The 20,686-nt window shown below is 41.4% G+C and overlaps 2 pseudogenes; one reads left to right on the top strand and one right to left on the bottom strand.

The window, feature by feature from the left end:
• The first annotated feature begins 467 nt into the window (after positions 1-467).
• Positions 468-14,223, top strand: LOC123481248 (annotated as a pseudogene).
• A 1,893-nt stretch (positions 14,224-16,116) lies between these two features.
• On the bottom strand, positions 16,117-16,793 carry LOC123488485 (annotated as a pseudogene).
• Positions 16,794-20,686: the final 3,893 nt, after the last annotated feature.

Genomic DNA, 20,686 nt, shown 5'->3' with positions numbered 1-20,686 from the left:
CTTAGTAGGAGCGTTGTTAAATCTCCGAGCTGTTTCCCAAAACCATCATTATTAACATTGTATTTAAAACGCTCGTTATCTAACGCCTGCCTCCACTCATAAAACAGCTACATACATCATAATGCTTTTTACCCTCCGCGTCACTTCATACACAGAATATCACCGCTAAACATATAATCACATGGTTAATCTGTCTCTCTGTGACAGCAGATAACTTCAGAACAAAATTGCCAATGTCTTTGCAATTGATACAAACAAGTGAAGTATAAAAAGAAAACCGAGATGACTGCATTCAAACATAAACAGTGCTTGGCTATAGGCCTATTTTCAGTCATATTGAAATACATTTAATGTTCAATCAATTTAGTTGTATTTTGCTGTAGTCTACTGTCTGTACTTTGACTCAATATATTTAATGATTTGTATCCCTGTGTGTAGCCTAACATCGGTGACTGAAAGAGCGAACCCACGTGACCAAAGCCGAACGGGAACTGGTTGGCAGTATGACTGAGAGCAGACACTTCAGCTATCGATTACAATTTACAGAGGTTTTCTCCATTGAGGAATGTCTGATCATTTTCCAAAGAAATGTTAGAGTTTGTTTTACCATTGTTTCTTGGCTTTTTGGCGCTCTACTTACTCAGCGTGCGATTCGGAAGAACAAGGCAAGTGGCGAATGAATTTATAGTTTATTTCAACTTTGTTGGTGTTCGCGTTGGTTGCTGTATGCTAGGAATTAAACTTTTGCCTAAACACTTGAAACTGATCAACATATTTGTTGGAGAATCCTGGCCACGTTCCTTAAACACAAGTTCTTTATGTGACTAATATCAAACAGTCGATTATTTGAACAAAGCATCAGACTGTCTTGTGTAAGAACATGAGCAGCGTTTTTCAAATTTGGCACAACAATTTTAGCGTAGTTCACAGTCCCTGATTAGATGGGAACAATGGGCTAAGAGGTCCAGTCCTGAGTTTGAGGGATATAGATGGTATTGTAACAATGTAAATATTCTATGACAGCAGCCTATGTATGCCACTGAGTGTAGCTATTTGACCAAGCAAACAGTCCTTTACCTTTTGTTTGCTGTTTGACCATAGTTTGCATAATCTTAAATACCTTTATTATTTCCTCTTCATAAGACAGCTGGTTGCAGTTAATGAATGTCTTACATTTTGGAAATGTTAGTAATTTAGCAGGGACGCGCTTATCCAGAGCGCATCGACAGGTCATGGGACTGCAAACACACTGGATGTGTCACAAATGGCACCCTATTACCTTCATAGTGCCCTACTTCTGACCAGGGCCTATATGGCTCTTTCTTTGGTCAAAAGTAGTGCCACTACATAGGGAATAGGGTGCCATTTGGGAGTACAACTCACTGTGTTCTCTGTAAGAAGTAGGTCAGCCGCAAACAGTCTCTAAAGGCATTTCCTTCAGCATTGTCTGTACTGGGCTGGTCAGCTCCCAGAGGAGCACTCACTGAGGATTTGATTTGAGGATCAGACCTGGTGGGTTAAAATACAATTTTAACTCTTTCTAATATTTTGAGCATTTGCTCTATAGTCTAGAGTAGACTGCCTGGAGTGCCAGATAGGCGGGGTTTGCAGTTTTGGGACCATTTGTCCATTAAGCCAAGCAAGCTCAAGCACAGAAAGTATTTGAAATGATTTATAATAGTATTTGAACCCAGGATAGTCATCATTCTGAGTTTTCCCCACCCTGCTCATCTTATCTACGCAAAAAGGAAAGTGCATGTTATGGTCCTCTTAATTTAGAGTTATTTATCCAACTTAAGTTGTGATACAAACGTTGGGCTATATGTTTAGATTTTTAACTGCATGATGCGACTCTAATGATGTTTTGAAAAAGTTGCATGAAAGGCATGAGCTCTGCTTTGTTTTTTGCGCAGGCTGCACACACTTCATCAGTCTCTCATTCACAATTTGACAAGCACTTGATAATGCCTCGAATTTCCTGGAGGCATCCCCTTTGTGTGGATGTAATGTCCCCTAAAAAAATCCATGCCTTTTGCGGCCAGTGGCCGTTGTGCCCTTGGGCTGAATATAATAATTATAATTCCCTTCTCCCGGCTGCGTTCTCCAAAGCACCTCTCACTCACATGGCTCTCTCAGATCTCAGTTCCTATTAGCCAATGCCCGTCACGTGATCGGGTCTTTCTCACAGGCTACAAGTGAAGACAGACACATCGGGGACACAACTGTGCGCATCCTTATCCAATTCCAATGCACATATTGAAGATATTGGAAGAACTGTCCACAATTACTTTTCGTCAGCCAACAAGATGAGTAGGCCTAACGAACAGCAAAAGCACTAGCCTATGTCAATCTACTATCCCCCATAGTACACATTTGGCCTATTCTGTGCAAGAAATAAATATTCCAAACATAGTCTGGGACCGTTGTGGGATGCGATAGATCCCAAATGAATACAACCACTAGCATCAGAAAAACTTTTTTAAGCAATGAGGCTGGTGCAACAGATCAGAACATTTAGCTTAAAATGTTAATAAACTATTAGGTTATTTCTTCACATTATAAGCGCGGCAATGCGCACACGGCAATAGGCTATAAGCGCGAATGTTCCAAAATGCCATCAATTAGCAGGAAAACACAATTCTCAAAAATGACCGCAAATTCGATTATGCATTTAATGCTTTTATAATAAAGGTGCATTTTTATGGTGAAAGTTATCTTCCCCAAACTTGAAACTCACACACTGCGTATGTATGCCAGTTAGGCTCTACACCCGTTGTAAAGCAAATTAATGTGCTTAATTTTAAGAAGTTATTTGGCCACTTTAGTTGTGATACAAACCTTATCAAAACATATAGGCCTATGGGCTAGGCTACATGAGGTGTGTGACTATGATTTGAAAAAGTTATTTATAAAAGGCATGCACTGTTTCTTGCCTTACTGCACACAAGCTGGGCATCATTCACAAGTGATAATATATCATTTACAAGTGATAGGCTAATATTGTCACCCATCAGACTATTCTTAATTTCATCTTGTCTTTTCATCTTGGACCATTATCATGCACCTGTCTCAAAACCGGAGCAGGGGAAAATAATACATGTCATTTATGCACTTAAATAGGGAATGGAGGACGCTTTTCCTGTGGTTCATTTTCATGCCAGCCAGGTAGGCTGTACTCCTGTTGTAAAGAGAAGCAATGTGCTTATTAGGAAAGATGAGAAATAAATATAGTAGGCCTAACCTATAGAAACTGATGGATCCTCTTTTTAATAGAGGCAATCACTCTTGTTTTCTCACGCAATTATAGAAATGTTGCACAACATGAGCTCATGGGCTCTCATGAAGTGTTTGATTAGATTTTCGATTACATTTGCATTGATGTCAGAGTGATTAGAGGGACAATAGAGTGCTGAGTACCAGGCAGTTAGCAAGTTTGGTAGGCTACTAATGACCAGCAGCAGCATCATAGCTTGGAGAAGCCTAATTACCGTGACTAAAAGGTCACGTGGAATTTGACTACCAGCCCTAGTCAGGTGTACTAGCAAGGCAGAGGTCCTGGGTTCAAGCCTCGTTATGAGCCGAATCAGGAGGAAGCGATACTCTCTAAGCAGTCAAATAGGGCCTCAACAGTAAAGGTAAATGGGATTCCATATTCTACATATCATTTTATTTTGTTAAATGTGAAAGGGAAAATAAATGGCAGGTCTAATTGATACTCATTGCCGCAGTGTGGACATCTGTTCTAATATTGTTACTGACGCATGGGGCCTTTACTCTGATGCTGGCCTATCCAAATGTGCTCACTGCTGGCAGACACTATCAGACTTCCTGATTGCTTCTGACAAGTGGCTGGCTGGCAGGCAGCAGTGTGGACTAGGTGGGGGGCACAAGCACAACAACAACAAGTAAGCCTCGGCTGAGACTTGTCAGCTTGAGGCCTCACAAATAGCAGATCGTCTCTCATGACCCGCTCTCTCCACACTAACCCTCGGATGGATAAGCACACATGAGTTAGTTTAGTACCGACGTTGCACAGATTAGTATTGGTTAGTTGATCTCATGCATTATTTTGTGAAACAGAAGACTGCTCCGTGCTGCATCAAGTCAGCTCTAAATACATTATCTTCCTTGCATAAGACATGTTGTTTCCAAAAACAAGTACACAGCACAGGAAGGATGATGTAACAGTTAGCCTATCTATTTGTGTTCAATGGCACAATGCTTTGTAGTATAATGCACCTTACAATGTTGCCTCTATTTCATCAGTATGATGACCCACTGACATTGTGTTTCTATAGGGCAAATAAGGGTGAAGATGACGGGTAACATTGTGCCCCTAGGTCAGCCACTGGATGCTAATAGTCTAGTGTACACACCCTGTGGCTATAGACTATATAAGCAAATGTCTCACCAGCGCTACCTCTAACTGGTCAAATTAATCCTGATTGGTAAACATATACCTAAGCTTCAAAAATCATAATATGAAAGGCATTATGACTCTTTATGTAATGCTTATAAAGGCTTTATGAATGCTACATGTCACCTCTCTACGTTAAGTGTTAGCAAAATCTTTGATAATAGCTTTTTGAAGCAGCTAGTTTTGTATTCGTTTTCTGGCCACTACCGCAAGATCATCCATAATAAAGGAGAAATAATGTTTTGTGCTTAGGCATAGCTTCTAAGTGGAGTAAATATTAGGCCTGTCCAGTCAGTGTGTGTTGAAAGGCCCAGTGTGTGTGTGTGTGTGTAAGTCCTGTTGACAGGATCAAAAAAGTGCCTCCAGCATTTCTTTAGGCCAAAGCTAATGTATGCATGATTTTTTACTGCACCCTCCAACACCACAGTTATTAATAGATCATGACATTCCTTGGCCTAGGGACAGAAACATATTTTTGTTGCCTCTGATTCTGATAGTCTTGAGCTGCGAATGTTTGTCAAAGCTTGTTGATTTGAAAATAAAATAAACCATAGTAACCTTAGCTGAGATAAGAACCTCAAAGGGAGCCATACACACACGATAGGAAGATAAGATAATATTTCATTAGAACCGTAAAAAATTGATAGAGAGAACAGCAGTGTTAGATTTACAGGGTTACATTTCCCTGGGAAAATAGTCAGCTATCTCTTCCTGTAATCGCTCTGAGCTATGACATTGCTATGCAGGACTCCCACATTGCCTTTGTAATTGTTTCCATCTGCATTCCCTTAAGATACAGCTGTTGAAAGCAGTTTGTTGGATACCGTTTGTAAGGGCCTGGAGTGAATCCTGCTCTGTCAGCTAATTTGGTCTGAAATGATGCTCTGTGGCATGTCTGTGTGCTCAGTTTTCAGGCTTTAAATTATTTATTTAGTATACCTTGCTGACCAGTAGCTGCTGTATTTGTTTGTTACACTGTATGTGGTAAAGGAGAATGAGGGTAGCTGATACCAGTCCACCTTGAAGGTTTGAGAGACACCCGATCACATTGTACACCTTGTCTCATGAATATTGCAAAGATGTTGTTAGTAGTTCTAATCACTTAGGCTTGCATTTATATTGCATCTGAATCAGTCAGATCTATGTTTTATTTCTTATTTCTTCTGAAAATGTTTAGGTGGATATGTTTGTTGATGATATGACATACTGTATATCTGATATTACCTCATGTAAAATACACATTTCTTATGTTTTTCTCTTTTTATAGGAGAGATGGGGAGCCTCCACTTATAAATGGTTGGATTCCATTCCTTGGGAAGGCTTTGGAGTTTGGAAAGAATGCACATGGATTTCTTGCAGCACATAAGGAGAAACATGGAGATGTATTTACTGTGCTGATTGCTGGTGGGTAATAAATATTAGTGTATACATTTTATCATAGCATGGTTCAAAAAGGAGCAAATGTACAGTACCAATCAAAAGTTTGGACACACCTACTAATTCAAGGGTTTTTCTTTAGTTTTACTATTTTTTTTACATTGTAGAATAATAGTGAAGACTTAAACTATGAAATAACATGTGTTAACCAAAAAAGTGTTAAACAAATCAAAATATATTTTATATTTGAGATACTTCAAATAGCCACCCTTTGCTTTGATGACCGTTTTTCACACTCTTGGCATTCTCTCAACCAGCTTCACCTGGAATGATTTTCCAACAGTCTTGAAGGAGTTCCCACATATGCTGAGCACTTGTTGGCTGCTTTTCCTTCACTCTGCCGTCCGACTCATCCCAAACCATCTCAATTGGGTTGAGGTCGGGAGATTGTGGAGGCCAGGTCATCTGATGCAGCACTCCATCACTCTCCTTCTTGGTAAAATAGGCCTTACACAGCCTGGAGGTGTGTTGGGTCATTGTCCTGTTGAAAAACAGATTATAGTCCCACTAAGCCCAAACCAGAGGGGATGGCGTATCGCTGCAGAATGCTGTGTTAGCCATGCTGGTTAAGTGTGCCTTGAATTCTAAATACATCACAGACAGTGTCACCAGCAAAGCACCCCCACACCATAACACCACCTCCTCCATGCTTTACGGTGGGAACTACACATGCGGAGATCATCCGTTCACCCACACCGCATCTCACGAAGACACGGCGGTTTGAACCAAAGATCTCAAATTTGGACTCCAGACCAAAGGACAAATTTCCACCGGTCTAATGTCCATTGCTTGTGTTTATTGGCCCAAGCAGGTCTCTTCTTCTTATTGGTGTCCTTTAGTAGTGGTTTCTTTGCAGCAATTCGACCATGAACGCCTGATTCACACAGTCCCCTCTGAACAGTTGATGTTGAGATGTGTCTGTAATTGAACTCTGAAGCATTTATTTGGGCTGCAATTGCTAAGGCTGGTAACTCTGAATGAACTTATCCTCTGCAGCAGAGGTAACTCTGGGTCTTCCATTCCTGTGGTGGTCCTCATGAGAGCCAATTTCATCATAGTGCTTGATGGTTTTTGCGACTGCACTTGAAGAAACTTTCAAAGTTCTTGAAATATTCCGTATTGACTGACCTTCATGGCTTAAAGTAATGATGGACTGTCATTTCTCTTTGCCTATTTGAGCTGTTCTTGCTATTATATGGACTTGGTCTTTTACCAAATAGGGCTATCTTCTGTATACTCCCCTTACCTTGTCACAACACAACTGATTTTCTCAAACGCATTAAGAAGGAAAGAAATTCCACAAATTAACTTTTAAGAAGGCACACCTGTTAATTGAAATGCATTCCAGGTGACTACCTCATGAAGCTGGTTGAGAGAATGCCAAAGTGTGCAAAGCTGTCATCAAGGCAAAGGGTGGCTTTTTGAAGAATCTCAAATATAAATATATTTAGATTTGTTTAACACTTTTTTTGGTACTACATGATTCCATATGTGTTATTTCATAGTTTTGATGTCTTCACTATTATTCTACAATGTAAAAAAAAAAAGAAGTAAACAATTAAGAAAAACCCTTGAATGAGTAGATGTGTCCAAACATTTGACTGGTAGTGTATATTGCTGAAATTTTTTGATAAAATGTACAGTGAGGGAAAAAAGTATTTGATCCCCTGCTGATTTTGTACGTTTGCCCACTGACAAAGACAAGATCAGTCTATAATTTTAATGGTAGGTTTATTTGAACAGTTAGAGACAGAATAACAACAATAAAATCCAGAAAAACTCATGTCAAAAATGTTATAAATTGATTTGCATTTTAATGAGGGAAATAAGTATTTGACCCCCTCTCAATCAGAAAGATTTCTGGCTCCCAGGTGTCTTTTATACAGGTAACGAGCTGAGATTAGGAGCACACTCTTAAAGGGAGTGCTCCTAATCTCAGCTTGTTACCTGTATAAAAGACATCTGTCCACAGAAGCAATCAATCAATCAGATTCCAAACTCTCCACCATGGCCAAGACCAAAGAGCTCTCCAAGAATGTCAGGGACAATATTGTAGACCTACACAAGGCTGGAATGGGCTACAAGACCATCGCCAAGCAGCTTGGTGAGAAGGTGACAACAGTTGGTGTGATTATTCGAAAATGGAAGAAACACAAAAGACATGTCAATCTCCCTTGGCCTGGGGCTCCATGCAAGATCTCACCCCGTGGAGTTGCAATGATCATGAGAACAGTGAGGAATCAGCCCAGAACTACACAGGAGGATCTTGTCAATGATTTCAAGGCAGCTGGGATCATAGTCACCAAGAAAACAATTAGTAACACACTACGCCGTGAATCTCTGAAATCCTGCAGCGCCCGCAAGGTCCCCCTGCTCAAGAAAGCACATATACAGGCCCGTCTGAAGTTTGCCAATGAACAGCTGAATGATTCAGAGGAGAACTGGGTGAAAGTGTTGTGGTCAGATGAGACCAAAATGGAGCTCTTTGGCATCAACTCAACTCGCCGTGTTTGGAGGAGGAGGAATGCTGCCTATGACCCCAAGAACACCATCCCTACCATCAAACATGGAGGTGGAAACATTATGCTTTGGGGGTGTTTTTCTGCTAAGGGGACAGGACAACTTCACCGCATCAAAGGGACGATGGACGGGTCCATGTACCATCAAATCTTGGGTGAGAACCTCCTTCCCTCAGCCAGGGCATTGAAAATGGGTCGTCAATGGGTATTCCAGCATGACAATGACCCAAAACACACGGCCAAGGCAACAAAGGAGTGGCTCAAGAAGAAGCACATTAAGGTCCTGGAGTGGCCTAGCCAGTCTCCAGACCTTAATCCCATAGACAATCTGTGGAGGGAGCTGAAGGTTCGAGTTGCCAAACGTCAGCCTCGAAACCTTAATGACTTGGAGAAGATCTGCAAAGAGGAGTGGGACAAAATCCCTCCTGAGATGTGTGCAAACCTGGTGGCCAACTACAAGAAACGTCTGACCTCTGATTGCCAACAAGGGTTTTTCCACCAAGTACTAAGTCATGTTTTGCAGAGGGGTCAAATACTTATTTCCCTCATTAAAATGCAAATCAAATTATAACATTTTTGACATGCGTTTTTCTGGATTTTTTTGTTGTTATTCTGTCTCTCACTGTTGAAATAAACCTACCATTAAAATTATAGACTGATCATTTCTTTGTCAGTGGGCAAACGTACAAAATCAGCAGGGGATCAAATACTTTTTTCCCTCACTGTATATCATGTATTGTGCTTCTTTAAATGGTATTTAATAACAGTAAAGTTACAAACAATATGATTAGACAGTACACATGTTTCATGTCTATTGAAATACAATCCTGTCCTCACATTTCCTCTCAGGCAAATACATGACCTTCATAATGAATCCGTTGCTGTATCCGTACGTCATCAAACATCGAAAACAGCTGGACTTCCATGAGTTTTCTGACCAGGTGGCCCCCATGACGTTCGGCTACCCCCCTGTCAGGAGCGGCAAGTTCCCCGGCATGGACGAGCACATCCAGAGGTCCTTCCGTCTTCTACAGGGCGAGAACCTCGATAACCTGACAGAGAGCATGATGGGAAATCTTATGTTTGTGTTCCGACAAGACTACCTGAGTGGGGAGAGCGAGTGGAGGACTGAAAGTGTGTACCAATTCTGCAATTCAATCATGTTTGAGGCTACTTTCCTGACCATCTTTGGCAAGCCTGCCCACACCAGCAGACACAGCGGAATGGTGTACGCTCGAGAGGACTTTGTCAAGTTCGACACCATGTTCCCCCTCCTCATTGCCAGGATCCCAATCTCTGCTGGGAGGAACCAAGGCCATCCGAGATAAACTGATCAACTACTTCCACCCTCAGAGAATGTCTCGATGGTCCAACACCTCAGGGTTCATAAAGGAAAGAGCAGCACTGTTTGAACAGTATGACAGCATGGGAGACGTAGATAAAGCAGGTAAACACAGTTGATATCCTGTAGCACCTGGCCTTTTTTATACATTTCTATGCAGTACTTTATCTTACTTCCTAAATTTGACTACCGGTATGTAAACCTACTGTATCTCAGTAACACTTAACCTTACCTTTACTATATGCCCTTATACCTACACAGTAATAACCAACGTAAACACATGTCACCATGTAGATGCTTTCCTCTCTGTATGCACTGACAAAGACATGATCAGTCTATAATTTTAATGGTAGGTTTATTTGAACAGTGAGAGACAGAATAACAACAAAAAAATCCAGAAAAACGCATGTCAAAAATGTTATAATTTGATTTGCATTTTAATGAGGGAAATAAGTATTTGACCCCTCTGCAAAACATGACTTAGTACTTGGTGGAAAAACCCTTGTTGGCAATCAGAGGTCAGACGTTTCTTGTAGTTGGCCACCAGGTTTGCACACATCTCAGGAGGGATTTTGTCCCACTCCTCTTTGCAGATCTTCTCCAAGTCATTAAGGTTTCGAGGCTGACGTTTGGCAACTCGAACCTTCAGCTCCCTCCACAGATTGTCTATGGGATTAAGGTCTGGAGACTGGCTAGGCCACTCCAGGACCTTAATGTGCTTATTCTTGAGCCACTCCTTTGTTGCCTTGGCCGTGTGTTTTGGGTCATTGTCATGTTGGAATACCCATCCACGACCCATTTTCAATGCCCTGGCAGAGGGAAGGAGGTTCTCACCCAAGATTTGACGGTACATGGCCCCGTCCATCGTCCCTTTGATGCGGTGAAGTTGTCCTGTTCCATTAGCAGAAAAACACCCCCAAAGCATAATTTTTCCACCTCCATGTTTGACGGTGGGGATGGTGTTCTTGGGGTCATAGGCAGCATTCCTCCTCCTCCAAACACGGCGAGTTGAGTTGATGCCAAAGAGCTCGATTTTGGTCTCATCTGACCACAACACTTTCACCCAGTTCTCCTCTGAATCATTCAGATGTTCATTGGCAAACTTCAGACGGGCATGTATATGTGCTTTCTTGAGCAGGGGGCGCTGCAGGATTTCAGTCCTTCACAGCGTAGTGTGTTACCAATTGTTTTCTTGGTGACTATGGACCCAGCTGCCTTGAGATCATTGGACAAGATCCTCCTGTGTAGTTCTGGGATGATTCCTCACCGTTCTCATGATCATTGCAACTCCACACAGGTGAGATCTTGCATGGAGCCCTCAGGCCGAGGAGATTGACAGTTATTTTGTGTTTCTTCCATTTTCGAATAATCACACCAACTGTTGTCACCTTCTCACCAAGCTGCTTGGCGATGGTCTTGTAGCCCATTCCAGCCTTGTGTAGGTCTACAATATTGTCCCTGACATCCTTGGAGAGCTCTTTGGTCTTGGCCATGGTGGAGAGTTTGGAATCTGATTGATTGATTGCTTCTGTGGACAAGTGTCTTTATATAGGTAACAAGCTGAGATTAAGAGCACTCCCTTTAAGAGTGTGCTCCTAATCTCAGCTCGTTACTGTATAAAAGACACCTGGGAGCCAGAAATCTTTCTGATTGAGAGGGGGTCAAATACTTATTTCCCTCATTAAAATGCAAATCAATGTATAACATTTTGACATGCGTGTTTCTGGATTTTTTTGTTATTCTGTCTCACTGTTCAAATAAACCTACCATTAAAATTATAGACTGATCATTTCTTTGTCAGTGGGCAAACGTACAAAATCAGCAGGGGATCAAATACTTTTTTCCCTCACTGTACATAGTCATTGAACACTGGTCACTTTAATAATGTTTACATACTGTTTTACCCACTTTATATGTATATACTGTATTCTAGTCATGTCTCATCCTATACAACTACTGCTTTACACACCTTTTCTATTCATACACTGTCCATACTGTCTATACACACCATTATATGTACATATATATTTATATACATTTATATTTATATACATTTGTTATTATTTATATATATAAATTATATATTCATATACATTTCAGAATCTGGCATTGCTCGTTCTGATATTTCTTAATTTTTTTCTTCAAATATTTTTGGGGATTGTGTGTGTATTACTGCACTGTTACAGCTATAAATTCAAGCATTTCACTGCACCTGTGTTAACATCTGCAAATTTGTAAACATAGATTTGATTTAAATATAACTCTTTCTTACCTTTACCTGCCCCAGCTCATCATTTTGCCATTCTATGGGCTTCGGTGGGAAACACAGTTCCAGCCACCTTTTGGGCCATGTATTACCTGGTGACGCACCCAGAGGCCCTTGCAGTGGTGCGTGAGGAGATCCATGGTGTCCTGCAGGTCTCAGGAATAGAAGCAGACCACAACGGAGACATCGCCTTCACCAGAGAACAGCTGGACAGCCTACTGTATCTGGGTAGGTTATTGTTAAGATGTATCATCGTTAGGTTGGTCTTAATCTCAGCACCCACAGCCAAATCCGCTAATGGACTGTCATAAGAGATTAGGTTTGTCTGCAGCGTCCAAATTTTCCCTTAGCATTTTCTGTTGATTTTTTTCTCTATGATTGTATTAAATGGTCTCAGCCGCAAGCACAGGCAGGGTTCAGTTGAGTCAATGGTAGTGTGGCTTTGAGAGGGCCTTCCGATCCTTTGTATGTCTGACTATACAAACAGAATAGAGGTCTTCTTATTACACTCCTACTCTGTAGTGGCAGGTGCTCTGTGTGTTGGTCTGTGTGTACAATTTAGGCAAATCCTCCTGTCCCCATCCCCCAAAAGGATCCCTCCAGACTCTGTACCTGTCACATTAGATCACGCTGCTGCACCCACCATGGACTGTAGCCTCATCTCGTCTGACAACTGCATGCTCGGGGACAAATGCCACTGGTGTAGATTCTCTGTGGCTCCTCTCTCTCTCACACTAATGATTTATCTCCCTAAGGGGAACACAGTGGAATATCTGTTTCACATCTGTTTGGTCTTATAAGTGATAGGGGGTTGGTTGAGTACTTAGTACTTACAGTAGCTACATTTCATATTCTTCTCTCTTTGGCCTATAGTGTTTTCTCTTAAGATTGTAATGGTTTTAATGAAAAACACTGCTAGTCAGGATTCTTTATGTATGCATGTGGAAATAAAACTATGTATGACTTACGATTACTCAGCTTGTGTTTTAGCCATTTTGCTAGAGCAATTCATATTTCTAACTAATAGCCCTTCAAGTCTCAAAGATTTCCCTCCTGTGTGAGTATATGTATGTAGTGAGTCAGTATTGGGCCACTCAAGGTACTTTTTTTTTTTTTTTATATGTTCAGATAGGCCAAAACAAAACCCATGGCAATGTTGGTAACTACAAAACAAAAATGCATGGTGACTAACTGAACTGTTCTGTGTTGTGTTCTCAGAGAGCTCCATAAATGAGAGTCTGCGGCTGTCTTCAGCCTCCATGAACATCCGCGTGGCCCAGGAGGACTTCGGCTTGCGGCTGGAGGGAGAGCGCTCAATCGGAGTGAGGAAAGGAGATATCATCTCCCTGTATCCCCAGAGCATGCACATGGACCCCGAGATCTACGAGAATCCAGAGGTAAAGAAGACCAGTCGTTCAGATTCTGTGGGCGTCCTAGAATGGCTGTAGGCTTTCTCTCACCTTCACTGTGTCTAGTCTGGTCTGGGGGTTTTGTTGATCTGCTGAAGTGCCTTCCTCCACCATCCCACACCCCCTGCTGTTTGGTGCGTGCGTGTGTGTCCCCAGGTTAGATTAATGGAGCAGAATGCATGGACTCTGAGTGATTGGAATTCACCCACTGGCCTTCAGAAGGTCACACCATGCATGCTAATGTAATCAGGGTGTGACTGGTGATAACCTTGCCATGAACTGTGACTAAGCAAAATGGAAACTTTTCTGGAAAATTACCCTTTATTATAAGGCACAAGAAAATAAAGGCCTACTCACTTATTTATATTACCCCTCCAACAGATCTACAAGTTTGACCGATACATCAAGACGGAAAGGAAAAAGACTGACTTCTATAAGGACGGCCAGAAGCTGAAGTACTACCGGATGTCTTTCGGCTCGGGCTCCACTAAAGTGCCCAGGAAGGTACTTTGCGGTGAATGAGATAAAGCAGTTCCTGTCTCTGCTACTGCTCTACTTTGACGTGGAGGTGGTGGAAGGGCAGGAGCCGTGTACCCTGGACCCCAGCCGTGCTGGCCTGGGCATCCTGCTACCTGCCACTGACGTCCAGATCCGCTACAGGCCACGTCGGGCCTGAGAGGAGGACATCTATATATGAACAAACACTAGACGGATGAGCCCTGTGTGGCTAATGGATTTGTCTATTTTCTCATAGGTTACATCCCGAATGGTACCTTATTTATTCCCTACATAGTGCACTACTTCAGACCAGGGCCCATACGGCTTTGGTCAAAATTACTCACTATATTGGCAGTAGGGTGCCATTTGGGACACACCCATGGATGATTGTTCACACGGAAGTTATTGACTGAACAGCAATGCATTGCTAATTTGTCAGTGTATTATATTAGGCAGGCTCTAACAGTGGGCAGGACTGGTGAATCTGCTAGCTAGGGACCTTTGGTGTTTTATTCCATAGGACAGAATGATCCATTAATTACTTACAGTTAACAGTTTTTGCTGTTAATAACAGTATTTATTTGAATGCTAAAAATATGTTAATGTTTATTATGCCTTGCATTATAAAACCATATATACCAGGGTATAGGGGGCCCTGGATCAATGTCCCAAAACAAGAAAAAAAACTGTTGGTCTCAACTTACTGTTGAGAGTTAGAATAGTAGAATACACACGGTTCAATTTCGAAATGTGGTTGTGCATCAGCAGTTTCTCTCTTATGTCAGTCACTCAATTAGCCCTTGTCAGCAAATGTTTTAATTTATTGTAAGTTAGTCTAGCCAGCTATCTTGACCTGTAGTAATCATGGTTGAATTACCGATCGGGGGCCCCCATTGATTTTGTTAGTCACTCTAACTGAGATATCGTAATAAAAATGGCAAACATTTCTCTCCACCCCATGACAAAATGTGTAGAATTGCAGGAAATTAACTCAAAAACTTCAATTTCTCTCTCCACTGTCAAGAGGGGGGCCCCATCCCTGATCTATACTGTACAACAGTAGTTGAATAAAATAGTTGAACTATATTACAGGGTATAGTACAATGTGATAAAAGCTTTATGTATTAGATGGTGGTGTCCCTAAAACATTTGATGACTTATGTATTCGTTTCATTTTTCTATAACATTAACCAAATAACCAACCATTTAAAGTTATACATTCAAATGTCTTTCCTATTTCAAGAGTCCTACAGGGTACTTACTATTTACAATTCTTGAAATAAAAACTGGACAAATCAGTTCTGCATGTGGCAGTAATTTTAGTCCTTTTACCAATAGTGACCTATTCTCTTAATGTATCCAGTGAATCTGCAAGGTTAACTATATGCTCAGAGGAATTATTTTGTTTGACCAACTCAATTGAGTGGGAGTACAATGTTCTGATTGTTGTTTGTCATTAATGCTGTCCCTGGTAATGAAACGACTCCATTTATGTTTGTCAAAGGCATTATTAAATAGTATTTAGGGAAATGTAAATTACACAATTAATGACCAAATTACATGTATGGAAATATTTGTATTGAATTTATTTGGGTAAAAGACATATAGGCCTACAACAAAATGTACAATGTGGAGGATAGCACTTAAAGTATTAATTAAAACACTTTGAAAGTGGTCCTCGATGGTAAAAACAATATCATTATCAAATTCCTCAATTTAAGATTGAAATTTAGGCCTATAGGCTACCTATTAATTTCACCCAATAGTCACAATTGCTCTCTTTGTAACTAACTAATTTGGGTTTGGTTGTACATAGCCCATTCATTGAGGTATAGGCTACTGGAAAACAGACCATACCATCTCTTATGTCACCAATACAATTTATCCATTGAACATCTAATCAAACTGAAGAAAATGAATGTACTGTAGACATAATGGTTAAATAAGACTAAACATAATTTGTTAAAGGCTAACCATTTTTGACCATGTTGGCTGTCATTTTGTTAGATTTTGCAAAACAACTATCTTCGAAACGTAAGCACCATGCAGAACAGAGTCCTATACAGTATAGGACTCCCATGTTCCGGTAATATGTGATTACTTCTGTCAGTCATTCTGGTCCCATCAATTCAGTTGTGCGCACAAAGCTTGAAGTTCCATGTTAGCGTCGGACACACCTGTTAAAGGTTTATGGTTGAAATGTTTATTTATTGAAGAGATTTGCATTGCTATTGAAAGGGTCCGAATCCCAGTAGAGAACGGGTATCCTGTCTGCTGGTCATAGACCCTAATCCGGGTGCACCAGCAGCATTCGCAGCAGTAACGCCAGGTCCACGGTTAAGATAACTGACAAGTCTTCTCATCTCGAAGTGCTTGTGCCTGCATGAGGATGTAGTTTTTAGCGAGGAGCAAAGTGGCTATTTTGGATAACTTCCGTACGGATGGGCTGTGCGCGTAGGGGATCACCGACCGCAGTTCATCGAGCGCGTCGTTCAGGTCGTGCATTCTCCTCCTCTCCCGGGCGTTATGTTGAGCCTCAGCACCTTCTGCTCTTTGTGTTTACTTACCTGCTGCGTCACATTTAGCCATTGATGCCATGAGCCTTTCCTCAGGAAAAAGCACCATGTCACTCCTGCCAATTCCATCACTGTCATCATCCTGACTCTGCTCCCCACCACTGCTCTCCGCCGTTGCTGCGGCTGCAGCTATGTGCTTTAAAAATTCCCCGTACTTTTACGCACAACGATTCGGATGGGAAGCCACGTGTTTCCGCCCGACCTCCGGCCATTGTTCCCGGTTGTGAGTGCTCCTGATCAAAACTGATGGGTGATTGTCGGTCTCTGGGAGAGGGAGACAGTCCTATGCTGGAGCCCGATCTGAAAGAATCCATCCTTTGCGTCGAAGCGCTGGATCTTTCTGAAGGTCTCGCCACTACAGCGTTCTCTGTGCGCAGTCCTGTTGAGTCAGTGGTTCCTATCCCCAACCCCTTTCTCGACCGCTTGTGATTGCCGTGGTTTCTGCCCGCCGCTTAAGTAAATCTTCGATGTACACTTGTCCAGTGACTGTTTAATATGACACAGTACCGTGCGCCCTCGACGTTCACCTTCACGAGATAATGAAAGAACACATTAGGAAAAGCATGAGCTAGGCAATTTTCTACTTGATTAACTCCAGGCAGGAGGTGAGACGTTTATTTTATGGACCAAATCGAGACTACAACCCATGCGTAATAGGCTACATTGTGATGCCATTGCCAATCGTTTACGTTAATGTAGCGCTGTCATGACAGGGTTGATGATCATAGTTGCACCCCGTGTCAATCATTGGTTTAAATCATAAAACAAATGAGTTGACTCGACTTGACTACTGTTTTAAATGCATAGTAAAGATAACTATTTGTGGCATTGGGCAGCATAGCCCAGGTGTATATTGGACTAGTCCATAGGCTACTGGTCTGTGCCTTTTCTTTCAGAAACTCAGATGTGGGGATATTATTTTATTTGTCAGATGAGCTTAATTTGGCCTGAAAATGTAATATATTTCTCCAAAGTATAATTTGAAATGCTTAGGGAAAAGACAACATTCTGTAATAGAGACATTTCATAGTTCCAAATATCAAACAAGACAAGGGGAGTATTTCACAAGGAATCCCTCTACCAGTTCAACTAAACAATTTATTATACCATAAGCTCCTCCCTTAGTGCAGAGAGGCCCACAATTATGAGAGCTTCTCAGCTACAGTGGATGGAACATAAAGTCTATAAGTCTATTCTTCTTCTATACATTAACCATAATGGCACATTGACTTGATGCTCCATGCTGCATGGTATTTTCGGTACGGTATAGGGCCTAGGGTTTCCTTATTCTCTTTGTCTGGATGTTAGCCTATTAGTTATTATAAAGTATTAATTAATTATAAAAACTATTACTACTTTTTCAGATTGCAGAGGTGAAGAGGCTGCTGCCCAGCAGTGGACATGTTACTGCCCTTGAAGGATACCTGGTAGCGCTCAGCTGTAACTACACTATCAGTATCTCCTGATCTCTTCTGGTACATCCAATTCACAGGGGACTCTCCTCAGCATGTCCAAGTTTTCAACGTTTTGTCACATGCACAGGATACAGCAGGTGTAAAACAGTACAGTAAATGCCTGCGGCTGCTCAGCCATGGAAACCCCCATTTCATGAAGCTCCCGATGAACAGTTATTGTGCTGACGTTGCTTCCAGGGGGCAGTTTGGAACTCGGTAGTGAGTGTTGCAACCGAGGACAGATGATTTTACGCCGCTACAGGCTTCAGCCACTCAGCGGTCCTGTTCTGTGAGCTTGTGTAGCCTACCACTTCGCAGCTCAGCCGTTGCTCCTAGACGTTTCCACTTCCACAATAACAGCACTTACAGTTGACCGGGGCAGCTCTAGCAGGGGCAGGAATTTGACTAACTGACTTGTTGGAAAGGTGGCATCTTATGACGGTGCCATGTTGAAAGTCACTAAGCTCTTCAGTTAGGCCATTCTACTGCCAATGTTTGTCTATGGAGATTGCATGGCTGTGTGTTAGATTTTATACACCTGTCAGCAACAGGTGTGGCTGAAATAGCCAAATCCACTAATTTGAAGTGGTGTCCACATACTTTTGTGTGTGTATGTATGTACAGTTGAAGTCTGAAGTTTATATACACCTTAGCCAAATACATTTAAACTCAGTTTTTTCACAATTCCTGACATTTAATCCTAGTAAAAATTCCCTGTTTTAGGTTAGTTAGGATCACCACTTTATTTTAAGAATATGAAATGTCAGAATAATAGTAGAGAGAATGATTGATTTCAGCTTTTATTTCTTCATCACATTCCCAGTGGGTCAGAAGTTTACAAACACTCAATTAGTATTTGGTAGCATTTCCTTTAAATTGTTCAACTTGGGTTAAACGTTTCGGTAGCTTCCACAAGCTTCCCACAATAAGTTGGGTGAATTTTTGGCCCATTCCAACGACAGAGCTGGTGTAACTGAGTCAGTTCGTAGGGCCTCCTTGCCCGCACATGCTTTTTTCAGTTCTGCCCACAAATGTTCTATAGATTGAGGTCAGGGCTTGTGATGCCACTCAATACCTTGACTTTGTTGTCCTTAAGCCATTTTGCCACAACTTTGGAAGTATGCTTGGGGTCATTGTCCATTTGGAAGACCCATTTGCGACCAAGCTTTAACTTCCTGACTGATGTCTTGAGATGTTGCTTCAATATATCCACATAATTTTTCCTTCCTCATGATGCCATCTATTTTGTGAATGCACCAGTCCCTCCTGCAGCAATGTACCCCCACAGCATGATGCTGCTACTCCTTCGTGCTTCACAGTTGGGATGGTGTTCTTCAGCTTGCAAGCGCCCCCCTTTTTCCTCCAAACATAACGATGGTCATTATGGCCAAACAGTTATATTTTTTGTTTCATCAGACCAGAGACATTTCTCCAAAAAGTACGATCTTTGTCCCCGCAGTGCAGTTGCAAACCGTAGTCTGGCTTTTTTATGGCGGTTTTGGAGCAGTGGCTTCTTCCCTTGCTGAGCGGCCTTTCAGGTTATGTCGATATAGGACTCGTTATACTGTGGATATAGATACTTTTGTACCTGTTTCCTCCAGCATCTTCACAAGGTCCTTTGCTGTTGTTCTGGGATTGGTTTGCACTAAAAGTACGTTCATCTCTAGGAGACAGAACGCATCTCCTTCCTGAGCGGTATGACAGCTGCATGGTCACATGGTGTTTATACTTGCGTACTATTGTTTGTACAGATGAACGTGGTACCTTCAGGCATTTGGGAAATTGCTCCCAAGGATGAACCAGACTTGTGGAGGTCTTGGCTGATTTCTTTTGATTTTCCCATGATGTCAAGCAAAGAGGCACTGAGTTTGAAGGTAGGCCTTGAAATACATCCAAAGGTACACCTCCAATTGACTCAAATGATGTAGAAGCTTCCTAAAGCCATGACATCACTTTCTGGAATTTCCCAAGCTGTTTAAAGGCACAGTCAACTTAGTGTGTAACTTCAGACCCCACTGGAATTGTGATACAGTGAATTTTAAGTAAACAATTGTTGGAAAAATTACTTGTGTCATGCACAAAGTAGATGTCCTAACCGACTTGCCAAAACTATAGTTTGTTAACGAAGAAATTTGTGGAGTGGCTGAAAAACGAGTTTTAATGACTCAATCTAAGTGTATGTAAACTTCCGACTTCAACTGTAAGTACAGAACCATTAACGTTAGCTATGGTTGGAAATGCACTCACTTTCTTTTAAAGCTAAGCCAAGTTTATATAGCTAACAACTGAATCCATTTAAAGTAAGAGTAACATCATGCTTTGTTGCATTATCAAGTAGCTTTCAGGATATCTTTTCCATAAAGTAATCCACCAGCTCAGAGTATAGTCATGCAGAGCTGTCTTGAGTCATGGAACAGAACACACCCTGACGCTACCTTCAGGTTTAATGGAGGTTGGCATCTAATATGTTGCATTACCGCTGCCAACTGAACTATAGATCCATTACACTTTGTGATACAAAATGGGAAAGGGAACCCCAAAAAATTTATATACAGTACCAGTCAAATGTTTGGACACACCTACTCATTCCAGGGTTTTTCTTTATTTTTGCTATTTTCTACATTGTAGAAAAGTAGTGAAGACATCAAAACTATGAAATAACACATATGGAATCTTGTACTAACCAAAAAAGTGTAACAAATCAAAATATATTTTTATTTTAGATTCTTCAAAGTAGCCATCCTTTGGCTTGATAACAGTTTTGCACA

Source organism: Coregonus clupeaformis, unplaced genomic scaffold (assembly GCF_020615455.1).
Source record: "Coregonus clupeaformis isolate EN_2021a unplaced genomic scaffold, ASM2061545v1 scaf2357, whole genome shotgun sequence".
Lineage (NCBI taxonomy): Eukaryota > Metazoa > Chordata > Actinopteri > Salmoniformes > Salmonidae > Coregonus > Coregonus clupeaformis.
This window is presented reverse-complemented; position numbering and strand designations above follow the sequence as displayed.